This window comes from Cupressus sempervirens, chromosome 5 (assembly GCF_028749045.1).
Source record: "Cupressus sempervirens isolate cs-2001-9-10 chromosome 5, ASM2874904v1, whole genome shotgun sequence".
Lineage (NCBI taxonomy): Eukaryota > Viridiplantae > Streptophyta > Pinopsida > Cupressales > Cupressaceae > Cupressus > Cupressus sempervirens.
The window spans coordinates 233,601,360-233,614,531 of record NC_143122.1 but is presented as its reverse complement, the minus strand read 5'-3'; positions in this window follow the sequence as shown (position 1 = coordinate 233,614,531).

The following is a 13,172-nucleotide window of genomic DNA, read 5'->3' as shown; positions in this document are numbered from 1 at the left end:
ATATAAAATTTCAAAGTATATTCTTAGAAAGGGGAAGGCAAGAGAGAGGAAAAATAGGAATGGCTGATAATACTGAGCTAATTTTTGTTGTTTTGTCAACCTTTGAGAGCCACTTGTCTTTCCAACTATCTATCCTCTTATCCAGCTTTTCAAGCGTATCTAGCCAGACTTTGCTAGAATTTGACCCCTTCTCAAGAGAAATACCTAAATACTTAAATGGAAATTTCCCCTTATTATAACCCATAATACTACAAATCTGATTTTCCATTTCAGAAGGAGTATTCAAAAAATAAATCTCGAATTTGCCATCATTCACCTTTTAAACTGAGGCGTCCATATAGGACTTAATGATATCACTAAGACCTAAAGCCTTAGAAATTGTACTCTTGCCAGGCAGAATTGCATCATCTACATATTGTTGATGAGTGATATTGGGCATATTCCTAGTAACAATGATGCTAGTAATTTTTTATTTTTGGTAGGCATCTGAAACTACTCTTCCAAATGCTTTTGCCATTATGATGAAGAGGGAAGGAGATAATGGATCTCCTTATCTAATTCCTCTTGAAATTTCACAAAAACCTTCTAGGAATTCCATTAATAAGAATAGAAATCTTAGGGGTAGAAATAAATTTGAAAATAAGATTTATCCATTGATGAGAAAATCCAAATACTTCAAGAACCTTATAAAGAAAATGTCAATCAACCATGTCATCAACCTTTTGTATATCTAATTTCATAAACATACATGCCTCCTTATTTTTTGACGCCGAGTGGATTGTTTCTTGAATAGTAGGGATACCATCTAGAATAGATCTACCGAGGAAAAAACCTAATTGCTCTTCAGAAATAAGATTAGGCAGGAAACCTTTAAGCCTATTTGCTTAGAATTTTAGAGAAGATTTTATAAATTGTATTGCATAAAGCAATAGGACAATAATCTCCTTCTTAGGAATCAGGGTGAGAAATGAGTAATTTATTTTAGGCAACAAAGCTCCTCCATTTCTATATTCATCAATGGCTTTCCATAGATCCTCCCCCACAATATCCCAACATTTCTAAAAGAAAAAGGTCCGAAAATTGTCGGGTCCAGGAGATTTCTCTGGATTCATACTGAAAACAATAGATCTTACTTCATCCAAAGTGATTGGTTTATTTAACTCCTTATTATCCTTAGATGAGATTTTTTTGGAATAAATTTAAGCATTTTCGATTGAGCGAGTCTATTAATCCTTCACAATTATTTAATATCCCCTTAAAATGTGATACAAATGTATCTGCAATTTCTTGTGGTCTATCAGTATGAATACCCATCTAATTAATGATACTCATTATTTTTTTCTTAGATCTATTACAAATGGTGGAGTTATGGAAAAAAATTGTGTTCCAATCACCCTCATCTAGCCATTTATCTCATGAATTCTGTCTCCAAAATATTTCTTCTTTGGAGAGGATATCTTCCTACTTGGCGAGGAGTTCTTTTTCTGACGCATAAGTTTTGTTGTTCATACCATGCTTAATAATTTCTAAGTTGAGCTTTTTAAATTTTTCTTCAATTTCTATCTTTTCTTTGAAGATATTATTGAAATTCTCTCTATTCCATCTTAGGATCTTTTCTTTTAACCATTTTAGTTTAGAAACAAAGATGAACATCTTAGAACCTTCAAATCTATCTTGTTTCTACTAATCTCTAATATTATCAATAAAATTGGGGTCTTAAAACCACATCTTCTCGCATTTAAAAGGGTTCCTGACTAGTTTTGACGGTTCACTAAGCTCAAAACAAATAGGATAATGACCAAAGCTTGCCATTGGCAGGATGGAGGAATGAAAATTTAAATTATAATCTTCAAAATTACCTATTATAAAAAACCTATCTAATTTTTCAGCAATATACACAATGTCGTTCCTTCTATTGTTCCATGTGAAGATACTATTATTCATTGGAACATCTATCATGTTATGTTTTCCACTCAAAGTTTTAAAATCTAAAGATCAGTGAGACAGATGCTATGAACCTCCTACCTTTTCTTCTAAGTTTAAAATAGTATTAAAATCACCACCTACCAAAATGGAACTATCATTATAATTATAGAAAATAGAGCTTAATTCATCCCAAACAATTTTCTTCCCTGAATGACTAATTGGACCATAAATATTAATTAAAATAAAATTTAGATCTATTTTAAGACTGCACTCTGGCACTTATCCAATTATTACTTAATTCTAAGCACTGTATGTCTACCCTCCTAGGATTCCAAATTAAACCTAGACCCCCTACTGCACCTGCAGGCTCTAGAAAGAAAGACTTCCAAAAACCTAACATCTTATTAAGTTTTAAACCTTCAATATTATTCAATTTGGTTTCTTGAATTAATATGATTTCAAAATTAAAAGATTTAAGATTTTTTTTTAATAACCTTTTTTTACTAGGGGCATTTAAACCCCTAGTGTTCCATGTAGTGATCCTCATGATGCCCTGGGAAGGCACTTTACCTTCCCAATACTTAGCATGTCATCTATCTTCTATTGTTCTCTGCATAGTCCATCTACCTCTCTTAGTTCCTTCAGAGATTTCCTACCTCTTTTACCTTTTGATCTACCAAATCTTGGTGAATTCAAACTTTCCTTATTCATATGGATTCCGAGAAGCTGTGAATTTACCAGACTATGATCAGGCAATATTCTGAAGTCATTTTGTTTATCCAATTCTTCATTTTCAATTTCATTGGTGATTTGACTAACTATTCTCGGCTGCTCTACATCTGCACTCTTAATCTCTTCGAAGATCATTTTTCCAACTCTCTTATCTTCTTGGTCTATCTCTAATATGCTACCGAAATTTTGAGTCTATCTTAATAGTTTATCTCCCATCTCTATCTTTAATAAATCCCTTCTAAGATCTTCAGCTATATAATCTTTGCCTCCTAATTTGAGGATCCTTTGGATTAAAGCCTCCTTTTGGGAATCTATGCTGAAGCTAATATTATCAACGTTGATTACCTAAATTAGCTCCTTAGCTAATTGATCTAGATCCTCATCTTCTAGATTTAAAATTTCTACCTCTAAGTTCTATCCACATATTTGTTTAAAAAGTTCTTTAGTTCTCTTGAAATGGATCTGTCTTCCCTTTTTTCTTCATCAATCTTATCTGACTAAGTATTCTCTGGAGTAAATGGACAGCTTGTATATGTACATGAAGTCTACCAAAACTTTGAAGAAATGTTGATACCTTTAATGCTTGGAGTCACAGATTTAATCTCTATAGCTTGTGGTTGTTGCTGCACCATTTGCCTCTCTAACTTTGATAGACTATTGCTTTTTGCTCTATCTATTTGTGGATCAAAGAGTAAGGAGTTTTCCAACTCAACTATATCACCTTTCCCTAGGCCCCCTATTACTGTATTTTTTACTATGATTAGATCTTTTATGTTATTTTATCCCCCTCTTGAAAGGCTTAGTATGTTACATGACTCTCTCTTGCCTGAATCATTAAAAGTCATTTCCTCCAAAATGGATGGACAAACCACTTTAACTCCTTTTACATTGCTTGGTATCAATTTTTGATGCATATCCACCTTTACCTCTTTATTAGTCACATTCTCCTCCCTAGCTAGATTTGACCCCTGTCTCAAACTTATCTTCGAAGCTTTCTTGTTTTTCTTAGCTCTATACTTCTTTGTTTCCTTATTCTTTTGAATCAATTCAGAAGAATTTTTATGATCAGTGACAATGATAGATTTAATCTTTATTATTTTTGAAATTTCTCCTTCAAATGAGATTTAAATCATAAGTTGTCTTATTGGTTATTACTATTTTTATGAAAAAGTAAAGAATGATTGAATTTAGTCTTGATTAGTAATTTCACGTTATTATAATACTAAAATGATGCATCAATCCCTGTGAACTCACCACAAGAAAAATTTATTGATTTAATGATTTTAATCTGATTCAATTTCGGCAGTAGGGCCTGAATGTTGAACTAAATTGGGCATTTAAAATCTAAATCTTCTAATTTAAAGTTTGGACACCATTTGACAAACTTGACAATATGACCATTAGAAAAACACTCAGAGACATTTGTAAATTCCTTTCTAACCAGTTCATCTAAAAAGTTTAAATATATGACTTTGTTAGAAAAGAAGGATATACTTACCTGTTCACGGTAGTTTTCTTTAAGCCAGTTGGAGAGAAAGAACATTTCTTCACTAGGCCCATTCCAAACTGCAAAAATACCAAGATGTTGACATTCCCAGAATGTCGCTTTAGATTCATCATTTTGGATCAAGATGGGACTATCTTTGTCACCTGGATTTGCATTATGAACTAAAATTCCATTAGGTTTTTCCATGTTTCTGATGGCCCCTCTTTGCAGATCATTGATACGAGGGAATGTAGGGTTTTGGAGATGCAACACTAGGCATATCTGTATTGGGGAAGTTGACATGTCCTGGGGACTATAATGAAACCCTATCTAATACTTTTGGTATGGAGACACTTTGTGTAGGTTTGAAGACATTTCCTTCCATGCTTCTCCTTATGCTGCGGATTTGACTTGTCAGGATTTGAAACAGTATGATTGTCCAAGTTTTTCAATATGGAAAATTTGTTATCAGTATCCATTGCAAAGAATGCCTGAGAAGAATCCTAGAAATTTGCAGAGATCTGTCAATGTTCATGATTATTACGCCCAAAATTATTTTGAGAAATGAATGCCTTGTTCGAATTCTTGCTAAAATTCGTAGTTCTACCTTTTTTCATGATTTTGATATGGTCAATAAAACTATTAAGTTAAATATATTGTTGTTTCTTTATGTGAGACTCAAATATTATAGATAACAAACATTGAAGTAAATTAAAATATTATTTGGTAATTCCTGAAACAACTACATTGGGAGAGTGTTTAAAAATGCAGGTGACTACACATAAGTTGAAACCCTAATAAAAGGATAATGGAGAAATACCTATTTGGTACCAACCGAGCAATGTCACAAATTTAGACCTCTTCTCCAATCCATCATTCTCTGCTTCTTGTGCCATTTGTAGCCAACAATGCAAGCATTATCAGAAAGGGCATTGCGGTGCATGACTCGAGCAAAAAAAAAAAGAAAGCAATGACTGTGGCTTGTTACCTGGCTATGAACCAACTTACACTTCACCTAGGTGCTCACTCATGTGGTAAGCAGGTCTATGGCAAGCCCTTACCAGCGGTAAAGCTTAAGGAATCCCAACAGTCGGCATAAATAGGTGTGTGAGGAAATGCATTACTCGTGAATGAATGATTTTTTTTCTTTTTAACCCATGAATGAATGAAACTTTTATTTTTTTTGTTATAACATTGAGTTGGTCAAAATTCAACTTAAGAATACATAGGTTGGTCGAAATTTTGATCAAATCAGCCACAGAATTTTTATTTTTGACCAATGCGAGAATGAAAAGAAAAAATGGAACTTGCTCAGCAGATGTATTAATATATATTTGATCTATAGAATTGAGTTCAACATCTTATAATTATGACAATATTCATGTTAAGCCATGACATTGTGATTCTGTACACTACTAAAAGCTCTCTTGATTTAGCCTTCCCTTTGTCAACAGATGAAAATATCAATTGGAAAAATAGCTAAAATGTAATAAGTGTTTCATTTTCAATCTTGAAATTCAGATCATTTCTAATTCAAAGTGACCCAAGAAACTTCTTATTGAACCAAACACATTGATATTGTTTTATGTTTAAAATGCTCTTCTATCAATTCAAAATTGAAAAATGGATTTTAGCATTTATTAGATCCCTACGATTGAATCTATAGTTATCTAGAATGTGGCCAATTAGCTATAGCTCATGACAAACATTTATTTAACTGTACTGCTTGGTGTTGCTAGTTTATAATCCTATCCAAGGTGTTGGTTATAACCTAAAGATATTTTGGGCATAAACATAGTAAGCTGCTTAATTTTAGGGATTCAATTTCTTATGAGTTCCATGATGCTGAGAATGGTAGGAGCTTGTTAATAATTTGGTTAATATCTACAATTCAAAAGTAGCTTCTTGTGTGGAAGGAGCAAGTTTTTAAAGAAATGATTCATCTTTTTTCCATAGGATTTTAAATATATCCAAGGATCAATACAAAGCTTCTGTGCTGGAAAGTAGTGATTATCAAGAGAAGTTTCATGCCTGTCTTAAAAAAAAAGGTCATGATAGATTAACAAAGGAAGGCGACCATATGTAGTGGTAGAACCACTACACTTTAAAAAAATATGAGATTTTAATAAGGAATACTCCAGTGCCACAATTAAAACTGGATCTTAGGTTGTCTGAAATGGTAGTTTGAAGGAAAAATAGGTCATAAATTAAGTCTATACATAAAACAAAGTAGGTTACTTTTAAAAGTAAAAGATAAAATAGAGGTGAGTTAAATAACATAGATTTACATTGAATCCTAAGTAATCCAGATTCAAAAAGGCTGAAGAGGAAATATGTGCCTAAATAAAAAAGCAATCCTAAAAGATCATCAAGAAGGAGTTGAGGATGCTACTAAGAAAAATAGTGCGAACACCCACAATTTTGCCAATTTGCACTAGAATTCTTCATCTCAGGTCCACTTGATTATGGAAAACAACTATTAGCTACTCCCTACCAGAGATCATGTTCACCAATTACTACCAAATTAAAAAAATGTTTTGATTTTATTAATGAGGGGCCAAAGCAATGCATGTTTTTCTTTCTAAACTAGCATTGTTTTATAAAGTTGAATGGCCAGTTACTAATTTATAGAAAAAAGATTAGAATCCTAATTAGAATCATTCTAAGGTGCCATCATGCAAATCCATGTTGTTTAGAAGGAAAAGAAAAGCATCAATGGTGCATCCAATTTGTGTTGAGCTATTTTTTTAATTCACCTAAAAATGAAAGAATGGCACAACCTTGATTGGAAGAAATTTGGTTACCTATTAGCTGAAAATAAAATCATTTCAGTAGGCAAGGGTGCAAGGCTTGTTAAATTTTTATGTGTTTCTCAAATAGATTATGTGGATTGCCAAGAAAAAGCATCATAGATGAGGTTTGAACATGATACAAACTATGTCGATTTTCAAAGAAAATATTTAAATCACACAGATCAATATTATATGCAAAGCAATCCAAATCCAAAAAAGATGAAGACAAAAGATATGTCTAATTATTTAACACAGACCTAAAAGATACTAATAGGGAATTTGAAGACGATTTTTAGAAAAATGGTGCAAATGCACATGATTTGTCTAGTGTACACAATAAATATTATAGTCAAGTCTATTTGAAGTCAGAAAACAACTATCAGCTACTAATTGCTGAAGATAATGTTCACCAATTACTACCGCATTGAATCACAGGCTTTTCTTTTATTAATGAAAACAACACAATTTTTCCTTTCTAAATTAGTATCATTTCCTAAATATGGATATCCTTTTTTTTTTGTGAAGACAGAGTTAGTGCCCTTATAGGAACCAATGTGAGTTGCCATCATGCAACCCACTTTGTCTAGAATAAAAGACAAAGCATTTATGATGCATCCAATTTGTGCTCGACTAGTGAAATAACCCTCTACCATGGATATAAAGTAGAATGAGAATGAGAGAAATTTTGTTACCTATTACTTGAAAATAAAACCAGTTGAGGAGGCAAGGGTGCATGAGTTGTCAAAACTTCATGTGCTTCTCAAACAGTTTCTGTGGATAACATGAGAAGTCTTCACATACCCTCATACATTTTAATATTGAAACACAATCAATATTTTGTTGATAGGGAATGTTTAGTAAAATGAAGCAAAGAAAAAGAAACATAGTTGCAGTAGCACCCTTCTACCAAAAAAACACACCTAGTATACAATAATGGATAAGATCAAGACAACAATAATAATTACTCATTGCTAAAGAATGTGGTATCAAACAGCCATCAAGACAATTGGGTTCATGGTGTACTAACATCTCATAGTAGCTATATATAAGTGTAATTTATTGGTGACATCATTCTTGCCCAAGATATAGAAAAAATAATTAAAAAGACACTAAAGAGTATGATATGGTTTAGGCCAAGTTTTACATCAAAATGTTGCCTAATTAGGTGTCGCAAATCCTATTGCATGTAAGCAATCCAAGGGATCATTGGATGCGAGATTTTTGATCTGGTTACAAGATTAGAAGGAGCATAGGTCTAGTTGATAGGACAAAGATAGAGGAAGGAATTAAATTTCATTTCTATTATTCTACAAGGAATAATGTAGAGATCATTTGGATAGTGGGTTCATTGGTCTTATCCTTGAAGTTATTTGGGTAGTGGGTCTAGTTGTCTTCCAAAACTCCTAACAAGGTTGGGACAACTCCTAACAGGGATACAAAGTGTCCTACCATGGACTTATATGTACTTAATGTATTCACAGACTCTTAACAGGGTCCATCCTCTAAAAAGGAACATTTATATTAGTACATCATCTTGTGGGTACCATCCCCACCATGGTTTTCCCTAGTTAACATATCGGGTGTTATTGTGTATGAGTATCTTATTGTGGTTTCTGATTATATTTCTCATATAGTTAAAGTTTAATAAGGTTGATAATTTTGATATCAATTGGATAACTGATTCACCTCACCCCGCCCTTCCCCGCCTCTCAGTTATATTGGTGGACTGTATATTCTAACAATAACATATTATGTACATTATATAGGGTGTATTACCCATAGGATGTGCATTCCATATTGCTTTTGAGGGACCAAAAAATAGTTTGGAATCCTTTTGGTCCCCCATCTGTGGGAAACTACCTAGTTACATTGTGTATTAAGAAATAAGAGTTAGTCACTCTCTTGATTACTATGGTTGAATATATTGTGGTAGTGTCTTGTTGAACTCAAGTTTTTTTGGATGACTCGTCCTCTAAAGGAAATATTGGACTTGTTTGAAATCAATGAATTCTATAATTAAGTACTATATCTCTTTTGTTTAATTTTGGCTTGAATGGGTTAGAAAATCCTATCTATAACTACTAACTAGAAATTTTTTGGCAATTCTCCTTAAATTGCTAACTTTGAAAAATCACATACTTAATAGATTTTCTGGTTGTGAATTGTATACAACCTTTTGATACTTATATTACATTCATAGGTTTAAAATTTTGATGAGAGTTTGAAGAAAAATGTCAACCCTAAAAATTCCATTGATAGACATTTATATCATTTGAAGCATTTTTGGACTATAAATTGGAACCTCTAATAACTCCATTAATAAAACAAGAGCTATGAAAGAGCTAGAGTCCCGGTCTTGTTGAGTTTTATTTCTCTGTTTAAAGTGTAGTGACTGAATGCAAGAAAAATGATTTGTATTACTAGTCTTAATATAAGAATAAATTTTCTATTATTACTAGTCAAAAGAAAGAATTAGAATAGATACAAAATTAACTACTATAATTATTGGTAATTTAAAACATATAATATTATGTAAAAAGTATTTTCTTAATGTGATTTATTTTAAAATCATTTAAGATTAATATGTTAAAGTTCTATGAAATGAAAAGAATAAATATTTGAATGAGATATTTTAGGCTACATTTTCACTGAATTATTATATGATATTTTTAGAGAATTCCAATGGAACCACGTATAGTAATTATTATTTTTGTATGGTGACTATGCAAAATGAAACCCAAATACAATGTTATGTTCAATGATTCCACCAGTACAATATTTTTCAAAATGTATGATACGAGTGAAAATAATCTACTATAGGAAGATGTTGTATAGAGTATTTATAGTATATTTGGATTTCATAGCAGATTAATTTTGATTTATTCACAAGATTATTCTTTTTTTTCATTATCTCACATCCAGGCATTGTACCACTTGCCCAATCTTTTCAAAAACAATAAATTATATTTTGTCTTGTTACTTTTTGAAAATGAAGATATGGAGTTTTAAAAGCCCTTCAGACTCCAAACATATTTTTGGAACTAGATAGAAATTCTTACTTTTATTTAAAATTTATTAACGACGATTGCAGATAAAGTAGTGTTAGATTTTATCAGAGTTCCCACAACCATATTAGATATGGATATGATTGTGAAACCACTATATTGTTTGACAAGATTTTTACGAGAAGAACCCATGTTGGAATCTAGCTTGATAATTTATTTTGTACTCTTTTTTGGGAGTAGTCACACTACCCTCGCTATTGTAAATCATTCCTCAAAAATGTTTGGAATTGGTAACAACTTTTTAAATCATCTTTGGTGACGCCCATTTTGTTGTCGATCAAGAGAAGTGTTGCCCATGGTGTTGAAATTATTTTATATTAAAAAAATAGTTTTTAATTGTACTAGGTTAATTAATTTTAATATAGTACTTTAATTGTTATTTACAAAGAAGAAAATAAATTGATAATTAAAAACATCACTATACCAAAAGACATTGACAAACTTAAGTTCATTAAACATTCTCTTTTTTAAATATCTAATCAAAAAAAATTAATTTCAAAATATTTGTGACATGACCTATATGTTAAGAAGCTATGTAAAACATTCTTAATATCAAATTTTCAAGTATTAAACATTTATCAATATTTAATAATGTCATGAGTATAATTTAAACAATTGAGATAAATTATTCATTTTTCTAATTTTTATTTATAGACTTTTTTTACAACAAAAATTTAAATTTATTAAAAATTAAAAAATATTTTCTATATTAAATATCTTCAAATATCAAGTGGAAAATAATTTCATTTCTATAATACAACAATCATGCCCTTAAAATCAGACTACATATCTTTTAATTCAAATTAGTAATCCTTCCAAAATTAAAAGAGTAGCTTCCATATTGGGGTGGTTGGCAAGTTTAGGAACTATGATGATAAAGTAAATTCTAGAAGGTGTTAAAATAAAATGTAGTTGAAACATTGACAACAAGATTGGAAATAGTAAAGACGTGAACAACATGATCATTTGGTATATTAAAAAAACAAAGTTGTGCATATTGTTTTTGAATTGTCAGCGAAATGTGTTGTCTCAGTATGTAGAGAAGACCAGAAACATATGGAGTTGGGTTGGAATAGGGTTTTCAAGCAGTGGTAATCACTTGTTCTACAGAGCCCAACTTGTTCAAAGGTCCAGGGTTCGAATCTGAAGGATGATAAAAATCTTTAGAAAATTAAGCTTCAAGCTCTGTGACTCTTTCTCCATGGAATTTGTCTATTCAAACAACGAGACTTGATGTAATTTGTCTATTCAGACAACGAGACTTGGCATTGCATGCAACCGACTAATAAGATTGGACTCTAGATTTATTTGTTGAGCATGGCATCAAAAATAGATGTAGAATTTGTAGTTGATTTTAACAATTTCTTGGAGAATTTGAGAAAATAGGTTTACAAATTTTCTGCATAGATTTTCTATAGTTAAAAAAAAAAAAAATCTGGTAGAAATTTCTAGAAATCATTAGTTCCTTACATAGGCAAGGACTAATAGTGTTTTCCTCAACCTCTGGTAAGGCATCATTTATGGGAGGAATGACCCACATCCAAAAAATTTCACTTGTATACACAAGAAGCACATTTCTCTACCTACAATTTTGTATCAAGTTTTCTACTACCCCTATTTTAACTTTATAGTACGCTCTATATGAATGATCTAAGGATATCTATGCACGGATACAAAATATTTCATTGCACTAAATGTTACAATTGGAACAGATGCCACAATGCCCATATGGATTACACATCCTTTTATGATCGTGTCCAACACTAAAATTATCGTTACAAGGAAAATCCATTGATATTTTGTTTTATTCATTTTGGGGATCTATTTAGCCATTTGGGTGTACTCTCAAAATTTTGAAAGATTATATACATTTTTTTTTTTGACAAGATTCTAAAATGAGATATGGACTTAACATTCAAGGGGACATAATGGTTTTTTGAAAGAGAATGTTTACTATTGAATTGAAGCCTTTCTCACTGTATAAAGATCAACTTGTCCAAAAAGAATGAAAATTTCTAGTTCCTATTGGTATATTTAGTCAAAATATATCTTCTTAATGTTTAGATAAGGATTATTTATTAGTAGTAAAAAATAAATCAAAACTCTTTTTGAATGACTACTTATTTATTGACAACAAAAATCCTTATTTTTCTCTTAAAATAAAATAAAATTACATGCTTATAATATAGAAAACAATGTAAGAATAACTCTAAAATAAAATGGAGGTAGTATTGAAATATTGAATCACATTAAACAAATTTCTCTCAATTCATTCTCTAGGCTTAATATCATTTTCATCTTTTCCCTTTAAATATCCAAGATGTCATCATTGTCAATCTCCTTTACCATTCTTCATAGTCACAATATATAGATTTCTACCTCCAATTTAAACAACTCTTGAGAAATGTAGTTAGAAAAATTCTCAAAATTGTGGCAACACTCACCATGCTACCAATACAAAATATCTTCTTAAAAATAATCATACAAAATTTACAAGTTGTATGACTTTAATGAAACTCCAACAAATTGGCTATAATGTAATTGACAAAATTTGCTAATGTCATATCCAAAAGAAAAGATTCAAGTCTATGACATGAGTTGAGATAGTATAAATACACTTTTAGTATTCCTTTTGCATTGAAAACCCAAAATTATAGCTATAAAATAGAACAATTAGTGGTTCAAAATTTTTGCATACATAGCAAAAAAAAATATTATAACCTCAACCATGATAAGCATCTACGAAAACAATGTAGCAGATCAAGCAAATTTTGGTCACTGCCACTACTATCAATAACACATTAGCATTTAATTCTAACCAATTTCCCAACTATAACTCTAGTTGCTCCTATTATGGATGGAACTAGTAATCTTTTTTCTCTAGGCTTAGGCTTTGTAAGTATAAGTAAACCACCTCACTCCAAGAAGTCATCTCTGTCATTCTTCATTCAAACCATAAAAATCATCAACTGTAGAAATTGAATGCCCACTAGAAGATGCACAAAAAGTAACTTTTCCCAAAATACAAGAAAATATTAAAATATGATTTTAAGTATAAGAATAGATCAATACCCAAAAGCCACATATAACTAGAAGGTAAATAAGTGTGATGTTTAAAAAGTAGAGAACATATAAAATAATTTACCATATTATTCCTTCTTATGGTATCTG